Genomic DNA, 14,299 nt, shown 5'->3' on the forward strand with positions numbered 1-14,299 from the left:
TCAACAGAATGGTTACTCCAAAGTGATGGTGGAACAGGCTTTAGCTAGAAGACAGCAAGAGCTCCACAAGGAAGAGAAGCCGCCACAACCAGTACTTGTACTTTCCTACATCAGAGGATTGTCGGAAAGGATAAGAAGGATTGGGTCCAAATATAATATCATAACCTGTTTCATATCTGGAAACATTATCCGTAGCAGCCTCACGAAGACCAGGCCACCAAACCCTGCGAGTGCGGAGAATCATACATCGGTGAAACTTAGAGGCCATTGAAAGTTCGCATTGCCGAGCACAAGACACACACAGTAAGGAGAAACTAGCAAATCATGAATAGCAGAGCATGTTTGAACTCAAGCTGAAAACATTCACAAGGAGGAACACTGGTTTAGACGAAAATTCAAAGAAGCCGAATATATATTGTCCAACAACGCATTAAGCCCATCTAGTGTACAAATACGCAACATATGGAAACCTGTAATCACTAACGACTAACTCCCGCCAAACGGTCAGTTCCTGCTAAAACTGATGGAGCGGAGAGGAGGAAGAGGGGATAGGTTAAAGCATTATCTATAGATTTATAGTCGGTCAACCTTATGGAGTTATCATTGGAGGACGATGGAAACGAAAAGTAGATGGCGCCAAAACTGTGGTCTCCAAAAAAGAGATGCAAGATTGAGATGGAGTGTCGTACTAGAAAGTTGTAAATGATTATTTTTATGTTTCTGACAGGCTTTGTCTTCGTGACGTGTTCATTTGTGTTGCAATTTATAGACACATAAGAGGTTATTAGTAGTAAATTTTTGTGATTCTTAGATCAGAATCACATCTGTTTCCTTTGTAATAAGTTTGTGTTATTTGTGCTTTTAGTAGTTATTAGTTTGTGTTATTTGTACTTTTATAAGACAATAATTGTGAGTGAGTTGTGACAATAATAATAAATAATAATAATAACAAATATGCTTTATTGTCTTAAGGGCAACTTGTTGACCAAGCTTGAGCAATAGGACAATTCATATAACTCATTAATATAATTAATATAAGTAAAATCGCAAGTCATAGTAGATAATAAAGAAATTCCATTTAACTAGTAAAATACGAACATAAGCTTAAGCAATAAGGACAATTAAATATAACTAATCAATATAAATAAAAATCAAGTTAAAAAGATAATAAAAAAAATTTAGCGAATAAACTTAAAAAATAATCAAGTTATAATATAACTTTTCGTCTAAAATCCACACATGATACATGTTCATACCATAACATATACAATAGATATGCTAAAAGGTGTCTACAAAGTATTCTTGTAGACTGTAATAGGGCTTATCTACTAAAAATTTCTTTACAGCCTTTCTAAAATTCTTGCCTGTCAAATTAGAGGACCTTACATCGACTGGCAGATGATTGTAAATTTCAGTACCATTGTAAAATATTGAATCCTTGACTGAGTTAGAGGTGGGAATTGGGAGCCTGAGGCTAAATTCCGTATTTCGAATTGAATAGGGTAAGGTCGCTACATTATATCTTGATTTGTACTGTCTCCAAGATGAGAAGTGCAATGACAGTTAATATTTGATTATTAATAAACAGTTTTCTGTAAGAGTCTCTTGGTTTTACCTTACAGAGGTATCTTACAGCTCTTTTCTGTATAATCATAATAGAAGACAAGAGGGTTGGACAACATGCTCCCCGAAAAGGTATCCCATATCGAATTTGGGAGTCAATTAATGCATAGTAGGCCGTTTTTGCAGTACTGAAATTCAACTCCTTAGAAACTACCCTCACTGCAAACACCCAGAGGAAATTTTACTTCTGAGCTGTTGTTCGTGTTCATCAAACTTAAGCCTATGATCAATCAATACATCCAAAAATTTTGTGTTAGATTTATTTTGCAGAACACCACCGTTCAAAGGAAGTTCGTCAAGCACGCATTTGAATGATATTATATGTCATTCAGAGAAAGCAAATTAGCGTCACACCACATTTTATTTTTTTCCAAGTCAGAAGTTATTATTTTATGTAGTTCGATTTCATTTTTCTCTTTCCGCAAGATGGTGGTGTCATCCGCGAAAAGTATAAAGCTGCCCGATATGTTGATCTTCGTCCAATCATTTACATGTAATAGAATGAGAACAGGTCCCAGCACGGATCCCTGTGGTACACCACTATCGATTGCCCTTCTTTCTGAGATTTCTGTTGTTCGGACTATTTGATCTCGTCCTGTGAGATATGATTCAAACCATTGATAAGTTGTGCCCTTGAACCCATAACGATTGAGTTTTCTAAGCAGTATATTGTGATTAACGCAATCGAATGCTGCAGAGAGATCGAAGAAAACTGCTGCGGCTGCATCACCAGCATTTGTTTCTGAATAAAGATCGAACAGAAAAGAAAAAATTGCATCATGAGTGCTTTTTCCGGCCTGGAACCCAAATTGATCTTTATTTATGATATGATGTAAAAACAAGAAATCATTGTTTGAAGGTGATTTACAATGTTTCATGATGAATTTTACTAGTTCGGACTTCCATTGTCTACTATATAAAATGATTTGAAATCCCTCATCACCCGAAGACGATTGTAGATACTAACAATCGAAATGTCGTGAACTAACGTGACTTGGAATCTCTCAACTTTTTATTTTTATTTTCTTTTTTCATTTCTTTATTTTTATTTATTTTTGTTCAATTGTTCTATTTTACTTGTATTTTATTTCACTATTATTTCATTTCAGGTTTATTTTGCTTAATATAATTTTTATTTTCAGCTATTCATTTTTAATTCTTTTTTTTTAGTTGTTTCAGGAGTTTCAAATCATTTCATATAGTAGACAATGGAAATCCGAACTAGTGAAATTTAAAGAAATCATTCATTCGAATCTTAACTAGTTTTTCGATGGCTTTCGGTATAGTTGGTATTAGAGAAATATGGCGAAGATTAGAGGGATTATCTAAATCTCCTCCTTTATGAAAAGGGATAACTACCGAAGTTTTCAAATCAGGGGAAAAGAGATCAGTTCTAAATGAAGAGTTGATAAGAGCTACCAACGTCTCTAAGGCTTCGATAGGTAAATTCAAGATAATTTTTGCCGAAATTTCATCATATCCAGCAGCACTTTTGTTTCTAATATCCTTCAGAGTTTCAATTAGTTCACAGAGACTGGTGTCATATAATATGAGCATATCATTTATTACAATACTATCTAGATTGACCAGAGGATCATAAGGGGTGTTAATTGACTCTCTCAGTTTATGAGCAATCGTGCAGTAAAATTCATTAATTGTGTTGGGATTAATTGGAATGTCAACTTTTGTTTTCCTTGATTTCCCTCTCAGGTCATTTATAATTGACCAAGTTTCTTTGATTTTGTTATTTGACTCTCCAATCCTGTTGTTGTAGTACTTAAGTTTAGCTAGTTGGAGAGTGGATCTATATATTTTTCTATAAACGTTGAAATAGGAAGAAAAGAAATGGTTATTAAAACATTTTTTGAGATAATGCAGTGAGCGCAAATTACCAGAAGAGATCTTCAATACTTTTGTCAACCAGGGTTTCTTAGTTTTCATTTCAATTTTTTGATTAGGAAAAGACTTGTTAAACACATAAGTTAATTTATTATGGAAAGAAGAGAATGGATCAGTTTCAGTCAAGGTACTCTGCCAGTCGATCACGAGACAATTCATATAAAACCTATCGAAATTTGAGCTACTGAACAGTCTACCGAACTTTGTATGCACCTGTTTCCTCGATGACTCGACGAGAAACGAACAAGTTATAGCTTCATGGTCAGATAATCCTGAGGGGACAACTGAACAAGTAACATTTTGAACATTTAAATTGCTACAAATATAATCGATGCGAGTTGCAGAGAAGCGGGATATGCGAGTATCTTCTTCCACGTGCATACTTAAGTCAAATGTATACATACATTTTTTAGTGATTCCCTAGCATAGAAATCACCGTCATTATAATCTATATTAAAGTCTCCTGTTATTATCAGGGAGCAATTCAGAGGCAAATAAGAAAGTAATATTTCTAAGTTATTTATAAATATATTGTCGTCTGAAGAGGGAGATCGGTAAAGGCATACAATATATAAGTTAAATTTTTTACTGAAGCAGATCGAGAACTCAAAATTTTTATCCTCCAAGAGGTCTATGTACTTTTCTATTGGGATGAAAGAGTATTCAGTAGCTGCACAGTAGCAGACAGAACATCGAAAAAGGTAAAAATATATTCAATTATTAGGTATATTTGAAATTTCATGTTATTAGATCCCTTCAAATGTATTTCCAAAATGAATTATTCAACAAATGAAAGTGAGTGCACTATAGGTTATGTTGCAGCAACTTTGGAGAATAGGTATTTAGGTATTCACGACCTGAATGAATTATGCAGTCACCAAAATGAAATTAAATGGCCATTGGACTTCCAAATGATCTTGGGACATATAACATTTCACCTTCTGGTGCACCCTCTCCACATACCTAATATGAAAAATTATATATAAAAATTTCTTTGGTTCTTTGGCTAGTACCCTTGTAAAGCAAGTGACCTAATTTTCAAGTTGGTGTTGGTAATTTTGCAAAAAATATTTTTATATTTCAAAATATGTGATGAATGTGCACTAACTGGTGAAAATTTTATGAATAATGAGATTCATTTTTTCAGCAAATTTACCTAATTGAGTTGTTAGCCTTTTGTTCCTTTTACAATTTCATCTTCATTTCCAGATGTCTAGACAAAATAAATGTTCCTACAACAAATGTGGACTCTCAACTAGAAATGACCATAGTTTGAGTTTTTTGCGTTTCCCAGTCAAATATCCCACAAGATGTAAACAATGGATAATCCATTCAGGTAAGAAACCTCAACAGTTCCCAAAATATATCAATTTCAAAATATGTTGATGTAAAGTAATTTTCAATGGATCTATTATTCTGCAAGAGTACTACTCTCAAGTAAATCAATATTACAAAAAAATTCAACAACTATCCTCATGTAAAAGTTGTGCAAACGAATAATGATATATGGTTCTTCTTGTCACCCTTATCTAATTGGACCACCAAAACAGACCCTTTTGGAAAGCTGTTTTTGACAGTTTGGAAGTTTGACAGAGTACCATGAACATTACCTACTAGTTGTTGGCAGTTTCTCAGATAGGTTTTTATTTAATGAAGCGAACTACCTGTAATCCCTAATTTTCTCAACAGAATTTCATGCAAGGCACAGTTTTTGTTAGATCGCAAAGCTTTAGGGTAATTTGATTGCCTTGCTCAAGTTCTTCAACCACGCCTGTCACCATCACCACCACAACTTTGCTGAATATTGAAAAATAATTATTACCAGTTGATGATTATCACTGTGTTGCATCAATTTTTTTTATAAAGGGTCGCTGATATGTATGGAAACAGTCGATTATCTTTTAAAGTAAGATAGCTACCCAAAAATATTAAAATACAGAAGTTTTAGGGTGTTTCCAAATCTACCACACTGAATAAAAATTAGGTTAACAGAATAAGTCAAAAAGAAGAAATAAAGTTGCTTTTTCTTCAATAGAACACCTGATGTATTATTCCATATTTTCATTCTGATTGAAATTCTGAACAAAATTGATATAGCACATCATTTCCTAAATTCAACCGTTTTCGAGATAACGAATTTTGAAAATAACTTTTTACTACTCAAAAATTTATTAAAGAAAACACACGAAATGATGGATATTTATTATGAAAGTCACACAAGGTGGAGTATGTGGACACAGTCAGACACCGAAACAGGTAAAACTAAATAAAAAATCTCCGACCCTGAAAACCCGCCAGATACCAATTTTGAATAGAATTGGACCATAATCACAAAAGTTGTCCGCCATAATGGAGCCGCCATTTTGTTATGTTTTTTTTCTAACAAAAATTTCATAATGCATTTAAATCGCAATTATTTACACTTACCAAATTTCAAATAAATCGGATGATTAAAAGTGTGTCAAATTTAACTAGCAAGATTTGATTACAGACACACAGTCAGATACCGATATAGGTGAAACTGTCGAAAAAATGAAAGCCGAGGGATTAGTTAATACTATAATATATTAATTTTCTTATTTAGCTATCCAAAGATTGGCTGAATGCTTATGCCCATTAGGGTATGCACAAATAAACATTAATTTTGGTAATTATAAAAATAATAATGGGAATTATTCTACTTTGGACCAAGGTCCTTGGTCTTTCACCATATCCACCATATATAGGAATATTCAATACAAATGAAAGGAAACAACACTTAAATAATATTGTGCTAATTTTTTTCTACTATTATTTTTTCTATCTTCACGGCCCGAAATTTCCCAACTTTTCCAAGTCGAATAAATAGCGAAAAATTGGGAATTTTGTAAAATTGTCACTTCAAACTTTGTGGACTGTTCAGGACTGTTCTCTTACATGGGAGAAATTAAACTTTTTTGAACTTCTCAAACAACTCCAGAATTTCAAAGTATGGGATCTCCAAGTTATGCATGCTGGGAAATTTATGATGCACTGTTTGGAACCTTTGGTGTAGTAATGAATATTACTGGAGTTTTTTCCCAAACACCAAATCGTTATTTTTAACACCTCGACACGTGTTTCGATCACCAAGTGAATATCTTCAAAGAGGAAGATTAAAACTAAGGACTAGTGCGAGCTAATCCTATTTATGCTATAAAGCTAACTCATAATGTTGTTGGGTTTACTGATTACTACATAAGGACACATTGAAAAAAAAACCAAAATTGGATAGGCAATATTGTGAAATTAATTTTTATATAGCTGAAAATTGTTTTATATAAACATATATTGTAAAATAATAGATACGGCAAAATTGTAAAATTAATTTAGGTTGGTATGCCTGGATGGTTTGCCTGTATGAGTTACCTTTATAGCATAAATAGGATTAGCTCGCACTAGTCCTTAGTTTTAATCTTCCTCTTTGAAGATGATCACTTGGTGATCGAAACACGTGTCGAGGTGTTAAAAATAACGATTTGGTGTTTGGGAAAAAACTCCAGTGATATTCATGCTGGGAAATCCCAACCTTGTCCTGGTTCTTTCCCTTTTCTTATTACCTCTCCCATTCTCTTCTCTCATTTTTATTTTTTAAATTTTCATTCATTTTTTTGAATTATTTTTTCTATCTTCACGGACCAAAATTTCCCAACTTCTTCCCAAGTCGATAAACCAGGGGGGAAGCTCCCCCATCCCTCCCCAATGGCGACGGCACTGCAGCTACCTTTAAACAAAAATTGTTAAGGCTTTCGCGACCGAGGTTTTCAGTGTCACTATTCTCCGGGTTTAAATATTTTTGGAATTTATTCCTGACATTTCTATGGAAAGTCGTTTTACTTTTTATTGTCACAAATATTCATTCCTCAATTTATTCAACTAACAATTTATTTGTTTGAATTTAATTGACTCATGCATTTGTTCGACACATTGAAAACGATTGTTCGCAAAATTTGTTCTATTTTAAATGACACTTGATTTAAAATGTTACATGAATAAAATTGTTATTTGAATAAAAAAGAGTAATGAAATAACTTGAAGCTTTTATTGATTCCGAAGAAAAATATTGTTTCAGAGTATTGGAAAATGGAACGCCAATTTATTATATAAACGGCGTGGCACGCCATTTTACTTTCTATTGGTATTTTGTAAAAATGAATTGTTTTGATTGTTGCTTTTAGGTGATACATGAATTAAATTGATGGTTGATAATTTTTATTCGGCGCTGTGGTCGGACGGAATATTGTGTTACTATCACTAAACTATCATGTTGCCAGATTTAAAAATTCAGCTTCTGCAAGAATCCGTTCGATGCTAGCGCCGAATTAAAATTATCAACAATCGTTTTAATTCATGTAACTATAATTATCAACAAACCATTTTATTCATGTTTCACAGAAATTGTAGTAAATTATTCGATAGTTACAAAAAAGTATATATAACAAACATTTACTTCAAAAAATTTCAAACAATGAATCCATATTATAACTGTTCGCAACTTTTCATCAAACAAATTAATTCATGTAACATTTTAAATCAAGTGTCATTTAAAATAGAACAAATTTTGGGAACAATCGTTTTTAATGTGTCGAACAAATGCATGAATCAATTAAATTCAAACAAATACATTGTTAGTTGAATAAATTGAGGAATGAATATTTGTGACAATAAAAAGTAAAACGGCGTTCCATACATTTCGCTAGCGCGAGTGGCTAGCTTCTTCAGAGGTTTATACATCGGCATCGTGATTAATCTCCGATTGTTAGGATAGGGCATCAAATTAAAACGACCCGTTTACGTAGACTCAGTTGTATTCAGCTATATACGCTATCTTTATGAATGCTCGTAATCAACTTACTAATATATATCATAATAATTTAGTCATTCGAGTACAGATATGATTCATTATATAGTTATATTAGAATAAAATGAGTACAGGGTCATTCCTATTTAATGTTTTATTGATAAACCCAATACTGATGACTTTACGGCTGCGTAAATCGTGTTCATGTTGACCCAATCATGTTGTTTGCTATGGTTGAACTTCTTAGAATGTGATTCCGTATTTGGTTGAGGTTCACAGCTTCTTCTTTTCTGTTGGAATTATCCGTGTGTTTGTGGATCTGTATTGCCTCCCGTAACAGTCGGCTATGATATTTCTGGTTCGCGTTTTCGAACAGAATCCTGTGGTTTCTTTCACTGAGAGCGTGTTCCGTCACAATCGACTTGTCCTTTGGGTCTGATCTGCAGTTTTTTCATGCTCCTTCAGCCTTGTTCACATGGATCTTGTATACCTTCCCACAAGTACATGGTTTGCGATACACCTCTGGTGCTGATAGTGGGTCTCTCTTTCTCTAGCCGAACTGAGACTTTGTTGTATTTTCTTGGTGGGTTTGAAAACCGTTTTAATGTTGTTTTTTTCCCAAAAGTTTTCCAATTCTGTTTGTGACCCTAGAGATATATGGTGAATGCGCAGTGCAACTATCTGAGCCTCCTTCCCGTTTTGAATCGTGAAACTCTTCAGTTTCAAGGCCTTGTTAATCTCGGATTCACAGTATCCATTCGATCTCAAGATCACTTGAAGACGTTCCAGTTTTTCCTTGGGATGCTCTGGTTCACATATTCTTTAAGCCCGTTCAGTTAGAGTAGAGATGACTCCTCTCATTTGACTTGAATGGTGGTTCGATAGTGCGTGGGTTTATGGTACACTTTTTGAGTACTAGACTAACTAACACAGTGTACCGAAAACCCACGCAGCCGTAATATCCAGTTATCGGGGATTACTCAGGATGTAGAAGCTAGCCACAAGCGGCACCGAAACGTCAGAAAGAAATTCGACGGCTTTCAAACCCGTAAAATAGTGACATTCTAAACCACATGTTTCAATAGCAATGTTTTTTATGAGTTTGATCAGGTTTCCAAATAGCGAAGTATCTAGCATACTTACATTGTCTTAAACTTTCTGGTGCAAGTGAAAAGTTGGATAAGTAAATTTCGTGAAATAAAGTCTATCAATTACTTCTAACAATATAAGATACGTATATTTGCATTTTCAGTATTTTCATGTACTGAGTGGTTCGAAAATGAGGTGGCAGTTGGTAGAATAACGGAGAAAGAGCTTCGTTATTTCTACTGACACAAAAAATTGTTAGGAATAAGGAATAAGAAATAAGTCAAATTGTTGTTTCACAATACTTTATCATTCATCAAATATTGACTAAATTTCAATTGGAATTCATTTAAATATCAACCATATTCAAACTTTCTACTACTTTGCAAGTCATAGTACTTTTTTGACAAGAAAGTTTGCTCGTGACAATGAAGCATTGGTACTCAAATTCTAGTAAACATAGATAACTTGATAGATAACTTTCGAGCCTATCAAAGCTGCTACAATGTAGGCTGTGAAGGTCAACTTAGGCATTTTGTTTCAAAACCAGATAGCTGTTTTCAAATCAAAACATTTGTATATTACTGGAGTTTTTTCCCAACACCAATTTGTTATTTTCAACACCTCGACACGTGTTTCGATCACCAAGTGATCATCTTCAAGAGGAAGATTAAACTGGAAACTTCCCTAAGCTAACGCTATTCATGCTATACAGGTAAACCATACAGGTATACCACACATACAGACATACCACACCTAAATTAATTTTACAATTTGCCTGAATCTATTATTTTACAATATGTCCTTATGTAATGTTTAAATGTTATAGCTATATATAAAGTAAGATATAAGGAACACATATGTTGAATTAGATTTCATTAAGTGATTATGTTTTGTCCTTGTTTATTTATGTTTTATTGATTGAAAAAAAAAATGTATACTTGCTATAAATAAAGGTAATGTTTTTGCTGTAGTTGAAATTCGCCCACAACTTTATCTTTCATATAAAAAGTACTCTGTGTTGAATTAGTTTCTACAACAGGTTATGGGCCCAGAGTACCTTGCTCTGCATATCTGAAGGAAGTATAAAGTATTTGCTGCATTTTCAACGAAAATAATAGGCTGCATTATTATTCTGATATTGACAACTTAATTGCTGAACATGACTCGAACTGAGACTGCAAGAATTGTGAAGTTCGATGGTACCAATTTTCAGTTGTGGAAATTCAGTGTTTCCATTGTGTTGAGAGCCAATGAGTTGATGGATATAGTAACGGAAAAAAACCTGCCTTAAGTACCTCAAATGCTGATGAAGCAAAGAAATGGGAGAAGAAAAATAACCAAACTATGGTTATATTTCTATCATCTATCAATGAAGATCAGTTAAATTGTCTAGTTAACTGCCAAACTGCCGATGAGATGTGGAAGAAACTGATTATGGTACACGAGCAAAAGACTGAAGTATCAAAACATATGATGTATCAGATATTCTACGAGCTCAATATGTCCAAAACTCAAAGTATTGCCAATTTCATTGCCGAAGTTGAATCCATAGTAAAGCAGTTGAAAGATATGGGTGAAGATATATCAGACGTTGCTGTTACTTCAAAAATCATCAATAGCCTTCCACCCAAATTTGCAATGCTAGTGACTGCATGAGATTCAGTTGATTTCAGTAAACAAACTCTCTCAGATCTTATAGCTAGACTTCTGAAAGAGGAGCAGAAGTTATCTGTTTCAGATAACAAGGATGACAGTCTTGCTCTCCAAATTCAATCCATGAAAACATCCAAGAATTTAAACAGAAAACAAAATGCGGATGTTGCAAGCGGTTATGTCATTAGTGGAGAGAGTGTCCGAGCCGAAAAAAAAAATTTGATAAATCCCATTCCAAAAATGAATCAATCAGCGAACATTCCAAAGAAGTTCTCATTTGTTATCTACCAACTGATATAGAAGATTGGGTTGAGAATGAAGAAAATGAAGAAGACATATGGTTGGCTGATACTGGCGCAAGTCCACATACGTCATTTAGAAAAAAATGGTTTCACAACCTGAAAACAGTTTCAGATGAAATTTCTGTTCGACTTGCAGACAATAAACTTGTAAAAGTGACAGCTGTTGGTGATATTATGAAAGCAAATATTAATGGTGTTTGGAAGGACAAGGTAATCGCAGACGTCCTATTCATACCAGAACTGAGGAGAAATTTGTTATCTGTCGGAAAAATAACTGACAAAGGTTTCGTTATGACTGCTCAAAGAGACAGATGTGAATTTCGCAATGCTGCTGGTGAACTATCCTGTGTGGGTTTGAGACGAGGTAATATGTTCAAGATGCTCATGAAATTCTACAAAATTGAATGCAATGTATTAACAAGTAATAGTCTCAAACTTTGGCATGAACAAATGGGGCACGTCAATCTGAAGTATGTGCGAGACACAATAAATAGTGGTGCAGTTGAAGGGGCAAGTCTTGAAGATGAATCTGATTTCTTTTGTGAAGGTTGCAAGTTTGGGAAGCAAAATAGAAGAAGTTTTGTCAAATCACAACGTCCCAATGAAGAAAACCCAGGAGAATTTATTCATGCGGATGTTTTCGGTCCATCAAATATAGTATCTCCTAGTGGATCAATATATTTTCTTTTATTCAAGGACGACTGCACTGGTTTCCGAAAGGTCTATTTTCTGAAACATAAATCAGAAGTTTTTGAAAAATTTATCGAATTTGAAGTCCTGACAAAACGACAGACCGGAAATGTCATAAAAATATTTCTCGATTCGATAATGGAACTGAGTTTGTAAATGAGAGAATGCTGAATTTCTTTCGAGAAAAAGGTATTTTGTACGAGACCTCAGCTCCTTATGCTCATGAACAAAATGGAAAGCAGAAAGAGATATAAAAACTATCACTGACAATGCACGTTCCATGTTGTATTCGAAAAATTTGAGTTTGGAATTATGGACTGAAGCTGAAGCATATACTTCGGTATATGTTCTAAATAGATCAGTCTGCAAACAAACAGATCAGGCAACACCATATGAAAAATGGTTTGGAAGGAAGCCCAATATAAAACACCTCAGGATCTTTGGAACAGTAGCATATATGAATAATCCAAAAGAACTGAGAAAGAAATGGGACCCAAAGAGTGGAAAAATTATTTTTGTAGGATATGAGAAAGAATCGCCAAATTATCGACTATGAAATCCGTTAAACAGCAAAATTTATGTCAGTGCTAATGTTCATTTCTGCGAAACAGATTTTGATATTCAACAAAAAGAACAAAATCATATTGATTTCAAGTTGACTTTTGAAAATGAAGACAAAACTCTTCATGTCCCAGTGGAAGAAAATGAAAATGTAAGCAGTGAAGATAATGATGATGAAAGAAATAATGATCCAGAAAATTCGATAGAGAAAAGATACAATTTACGTGACAGATGTCAAATACAACAACAAAATATTTTTCTGTTATGATTGCTGATTTTGATATTCCATCTACATACGAGAAAGCTATCCATTCAAATGAATCCGATCACTGGTTGTCAGCTATGAGAGAGGAAATTGATTCACTCATGAAATCTAATACTTGGATACTTCAAGAAGCTCCAGAATATGCCAACATAATTGACTGTAAATGGGTATTTCAAATCAAAAAAGGTCTATCTGGAAAAGAAAGATATAAAGCCAGATTGGTTGCCAGAGGATTTGCACAAAAAGAAGGAATTGACTATCATGAAACATTCTCCCCAGTTGTGCGCCATGAGTCTATAAGAATACTGCTTGCTGTCAAAGTCAAGTGAAACTATTCAGAAATTATTGAGACATCTCAAAAGGAACTTTGATATTACTGTTGGCGATGCAAAATGTTTTATTGGAATCGAAATTTGGCGAGATAGAAAGAATAAACGAATTGGAATAACCCAGGAATGTTTTTTGAAGAAAATATTGAAAAGATTCAATATGTCAGAGTGTTCTCCTACAAATATTCAATTTCAACTTGGATTGCAGCTCCAGAATGTTTCTAAAAATGAAGAAAAGATACCATATCGAGAAGCAGTAGGTAGTTTGTTATACCTAGAAATGATTTCACGTCCAGATATTGCTTATTCTGTTTGCTACGTAAGTCAATTTTTAAATAATTATGGTTCTGAACATTGGTCTGCTGTGAAGAAAATACTAAGGTATTTACAAGGTACAAAAAGTTTTGGGATAGTTTATGGAGGAAGTCTAGAGTTCAGAGAGATTAATTTAGCTGGATTCACTGATACAGATTAAGCTAGCGATATCATCACAAGAAAATCAAGAAGTGGGCATATTTTCACGATCAATGGGGGCTCTGTTACTTGGTCCTCGCAAAGACAGCAAGTTGTTGCACTATCCACTACCTAAGCAGAATATATTGCTATCTTTTTTGGATGCAGAGAAAGTGTTTGGCTGCGAGAGTTGTCGACAGAACTTGACGTTTTGAAAAATAATTTGACTGTCATCAATGTTGATAATCAAAGTGCAATAAAACTTGCATACAATCCAGAATTTCACAAGAGAAAAAAACATATAGATGGTAAATATCACTACATTCGTGAAATTGTTGAAAGTGGAAAGGTTTCTGTCAAATACGTGGAATCTGAACTTCAGTTGGCTGATATTATGACAAAACCTTTATTAAGAGACAGGATTAAGTTTCTGCGTTCCGAATTGAATATTTTAGATTTTAATGAATTAGGGAGAGTGTTGAATTAGATTTCATTAAGTGATTATGTTTTGTCAGAGTCCGAGAATCATGTGCCCTGAGCAAGCGCAGTGAGCCAAGAATGACAGCCTTCTGCATCTGTGCGGCTAAGATTTCTGCCTTAGTGCGGCAGGTTGGTA

General features: G+C 34.0%; 1 protein-coding gene across 3 annotated transcripts in view; it reads right to left on the minus strand.

The window, feature by feature from the left end:
* The window catches only part of LOC111514379 (uncharacterized), a 71,248-nt gene that overhangs the window by 34,791 nt on the left and 22,158 nt on the right, over window positions 1–14,299 (minus strand). The window lies entirely within an intron of this gene.

Source organism: Leptinotarsa decemlineata, unplaced genomic scaffold (genome assembly GCF_025532065.1).
Source record: "Leptinotarsa decemlineata unplaced genomic scaffold, Ldec_3_MD MMD2_tig00026358_RagTag_RagTag, whole genome shotgun sequence".
Taxonomy (NCBI): domain Eukaryota; kingdom Metazoa; phylum Arthropoda; class Insecta; order Coleoptera; family Chrysomelidae; genus Leptinotarsa; species Leptinotarsa decemlineata.